Source organism: Capsicum annuum, chromosome 9 (assembly GCF_002878395.1).
Source record: "Capsicum annuum cultivar UCD-10X-F1 chromosome 9, UCD10Xv1.1, whole genome shotgun sequence".
Classification (NCBI taxonomy): domain Eukaryota; kingdom Viridiplantae; phylum Streptophyta; class Magnoliopsida; order Solanales; family Solanaceae; genus Capsicum; species Capsicum annuum.
In genome coordinates this window covers 210,684,149-210,688,790 of record NC_061119.1, presented here as the reverse complement: position 1 = coordinate 210,688,790, position 4,642 = coordinate 210,684,149, and positions in this window count along the sequence as shown.

Genomic DNA, 4,642 nt, shown 5'->3' with positions numbered 1-4,642 from the left:
GGACTTGTGGACTTGTTATAGTCTTGGTTGGACGTTTTTGGTGTTGTTTTAGCTCTTGATAAAGTTGTTGTTGAGTTCTTGACATTCATCACAATCTTCACCCTTGCTAAAACCGAAATACAACACCAAAAAGAACCTTGGTCGTGTGTTGACACTAATGTGCGTTGATGTTTGCCATGGGGTGGAAATTGTTTTTGTTTTGTTGATGTGTTCTTGAAGGTTGTTGTGGTTTTTGTCGTGTTCTTCATCTTATCTTACAATTTAAGATAACCAAAAGTGTAACATAGACTCAAAAAGGTGAGCCTACAAGTTGTAAAGTTGTTTGTGAGAAAACTTGAGCCATCACTTTCTTGACTTGACATCTACTTTTCAACCACTTTGCTTGTTTCAAGGGACCTTGTTTTGTGGGAATTGTACAAAGTCAAGTCTTGCCTTCTAAAGATTAGACTTAAAGGAGATTTAAGACATATACTTTCGCTCCAAAATCAATTGTTTTCATTTCATAGTAACTAAAGTTTGTAAACTTCAAGTAGTGACTAATTTTGGGGCCGTGACCAATGGTATGCTGCCACGTCACCCAAGTTACTGTTCTCACAAAAACTTTAAGCTCAAAATTTGATCTTCTACTTTCATTGTGTTGTTTCTTTAGTTTCTTTTGTTGATTCCATTACTAACTTAAAAGCTAGTACTAGATTGTAAGTTAGTTTTGAAACCGTCCTTCGTGTATATGTTCCTTTGTGTGTCTTATTCTTTTGAATCATTGTAATACTTGGTCCACCTTTAGATGCCTCACGGAGTACAAGCAAGGTTACGACACTTGTGAGATAAAAGTGTGAAAAATCCGAGAGACAAAAAAATAGAGAGGAAGTGTGAGGAACATTCTTGTACAACTAACTTATTTGTTGTTTTGAACGTAACTGCTTAGCCATAATGGAAACCATTTTGGCCCTCCTTGATACTTTGTCCCGAGATCTTGCTAGGGAAAATGTGGGTCTTGAAAAAATTGAGTCGGACTTGGTAACTGTGAGTGAGAGGTTGAATCGAATGGAGAGTCAAAGGAACTCTCGTGATTTTACTCCCAAAACTTTACTTCCACTGACCAATCCCCCAAGACCCCACATAATGCCACAAGACAAGCTCCAAATAGCCCTCAAAATCGAGAACAAGATAGAAAAATTTTCCCGAAAGTTGATCAAGTCCAACAAGGAGGACTTGGAAGCCAATTTTCTCCCATTCAAGCTCCACAACCAAAGCTCCATTATTAAATCGAGTCTCTCAACCAAAACTTCCCCTTCCAAAAACTGACACATCCAACAAGAGAAACATGGTAGAGAAAGACATGGAGGATATGAAGTCTACGATGATGCTTATATGATAGAAGGATACTTGAGTCGGATGAGATTGAAGGCCAATCTCAAGAGGGAGATGAAGCCTAAGGTGAAAATGAAGAAGTTAGATCCAAGACTTGTTGTCATTATGCTCTTGGGTTTGGATAGCGTGTGGAATTTTTTTGTACATTTCTTCTAGGTTGTTTTTAGCTCGTATTTGATACGTCCCTTGTTATTATTGAGCTATCGGTCTCTTCATGTTTTCAGGACTGTTTTGAGTGGTTTCTTTTGAAATAACTAATTGAACGAGATGAAGTCGTGAATTTGTGGGCAAATTCCTCTCAAGATAGAGAGGATGATACAAGAATAATCACGAATATGGTGCGGGTTGGTCCCGATACTTGGTGTGTGCAATTGAAGTGTAGAAGAGGCCCAAAACACACCAAAATCTTCCCATAACTTACACTTGATGGGCAGCCCACTCTTTGAAGGCCCTTTCGGTCATTTTAACTTAGATCTTGTAATAGCTATATAAAGAACAATGTAGGGTTTTATTTACTTAGTTTATAAATGAATTGTTAAGTCTTACAAGACAAAGAAACACAAGTCCTCTTTCCTTGAGGTGCCCAAAACCGAAATTAGGGCTTAGACAAGTCTAGAATCACTTGTGTTTGCATTTACTTGGAAACATTGATGCTTAGGAGGTGGATTCAAATCTTGTGTCTTTATAAGAGATAGGTTTACTGTTGTGTGTAGTGTTAAGCGTCCAAGAGTTACCATTCTTGGGTTCTTAACATTACACCTTCATGTGGTCTATCTATCTATCCTTTGTCCATTCTAATCTTGTATCCATTTTGTATCTTGTATTGTGAAGCCGTTTTTGTTGTTCTTCTTCTTCTTCTCATTGTTGTCTCATCTTGTGTTGTAAAATTAGTTTGTTGTTGGCTACAAAAGGTGTCAAACACCTATTTATATTGTCCTTCTTGTATTTCATTCTTGAATCCGAGAGTGGTCTTCAAAAGGGTACTCAATTCTTTGAATTAGTGGACTATTTTTGGAGTGTGTTTGGACTGTTTTGAGCCAATTCTGTGTGTTCCTGGGTTTGCTTGTATCATACCTTGATGCAGAGTAGTTCTGAATCCTCTTTAGTTTTAGAAGTGAAAGAAAAGCAAGACAGGGATCCTAGTTTGGTCAGACTGAAGGAGTCAGTTAAGGACCAAAAAGTAGAAGTTTTCTCCCAATAGGGAGATGGCTTGTTAAGATTGCAGGGTAGATTGTGTGCTCTGTGTGTGGATGATCTGAGGTAAAGGATTATGGATGAAACGCATGCCGTGCAGTATTTTATTCATCCCGGCACTACTAAGATGTACCGCGACTTACGGTAAATCTATTGGTGGAATGGTATGAAGAAGGATATAGCTGAGTTTGTTGCAAGGTATGCAACGTGCCAACCGGTTGAGGTAGAGCACCAAAGACCTGGTGGTGTTATGCAAGAGTTTGGTATTCCGACTTGGAAGTGGGAAGAAGTGAATATGGATTTTGTGACCGATTTTCCTCTCTCACATCATCATCATGATCCTATTTGGGTTGTTGTGGACAGGTTGACTAAGTCCGTGCATTTCTTGCCCGTGCATATATCTTATACAGCTGAGGATTATGCTAGATTGTATATCTGAGAGTTAGTCAGGTTGCATGGAGTTCCCTTGTCCATCATCTCGAATAGGGGTACTCAATTCACTTCTTAGTTTTGGAGAGCATTTCAGAAGGGTCTTGGTACCTAAGTTCATTTAAATTCTATTTTTTATTCGTAGACAGATGGTCAGACTGAGAGGACCATTCAGACTCTTGAAGAAATTTTGAGGGCATGTGCACTTGATTTCAAAGGTAGTTGGGATGAGCATTTTCCACTGATCAGTTCACATATAACAATAGTTACCATGCTAGCATCAAGATGTCACCATTTGAGGCTTTGTATGGTAGAAGATGTAGATCACCCATAGGCTGATTTAAAGTAGGTGAAGCTGCATTGATTGGACCTGATGTAGTATTTGAGGCCATTAAGAAGGTGAAGTTGATAAGAAAATGGTTGAAGAAAGCTCAGAGCCATCAAAAGTCATACACCGATGTGAGGAGAAGGGATCTTGAGTTTGAGGTGGGAAACTTGGTGTACTTGAAGATTTCACCCATGAAAGGGGTGAAGAGGTTTTGTAAAAGGGGAAGCTTAGTCCCCGTTATGTTGTCCCTTATAAAGTTTTGAGTTGTGTTGGGAGAGTAGCCTATGAATTTGAGTTTTCCATAGAATTATCATCTATTCATCCTATTTTTCATGTCTCCATGCTTAACAAGCATATTGGTGATTCCTTTATAGTGGATCCTCCAGAGAACGCGAAATTCAGAACAACCTTTCATTTGATGAGATACCTGTTGAGATTTTAGAATTCCAGATCCGTAGACTGAGGAACAAAGAGGCTCCCTTGGTCAAAGTTTTATCGCGGAACCAGTCAGTAGAGGGCGCTACTTAGGAGGAGAAGCAGACATGCGATCCACGTACCCATACTTCTTCTCCACGAGTTCAGATCAAGATGAAGGTATTATTTGTCCTTAAATCAGCCCTTCTAATCTAAAGTTCAGCTATGTATCTATTCTAACATGGGTTCTTGCAATTTTTGAAGTATTCAAAAGTTTAGAAAGATATAGAGTCAATTTGGCGATTTGTTTCAGCTGTACCACTACTGATTTCTACGTGCTTTGAGATAGACTAGAACATTTGAAAAAGAATGTTTCCAAAGGGAAGATATTGTAAGACCCTTCAAAGTTCCCTCCTAGTCTAAGCCTCTAGAGCGTGTCAAGTGAAGTGTAATTCCAGCCCTAATAAATTGAGAAGTGACTTTCAAAGTGATTAATGTTTAAACTTTGTTGAACTTTCCTAAAAATGACTTTCTATCTTGTGGGGAATTGAATTATATTTCCACCAATTCCTATTTCTTCAAAATCCAACACTGAAAAAGAAAGGTATGTCCATTTTACAGAAAGCAGTGAAATCACCCAGCTGCGACGGAGAGGGCCGACGGACCGTCGAGATTGCGATGGACCATTGCCCAAAGCGGAGGCAATGAGGATCCATTGTGGTTAAGTGTAATGGTAAGGGTTGACAAACCATCATACCCCACTGTCACAAGAGAGGCAGTGAACCAGGTTCTGGCCCAAATGCGATGGTCAGGACCGACGGACCGTCGGGCCCCCGATGAACTGTCGCACCCCACCATCGCATACCCCCGATTAATATTTTTAAGTTATTTTAAAAAGAAATTTTT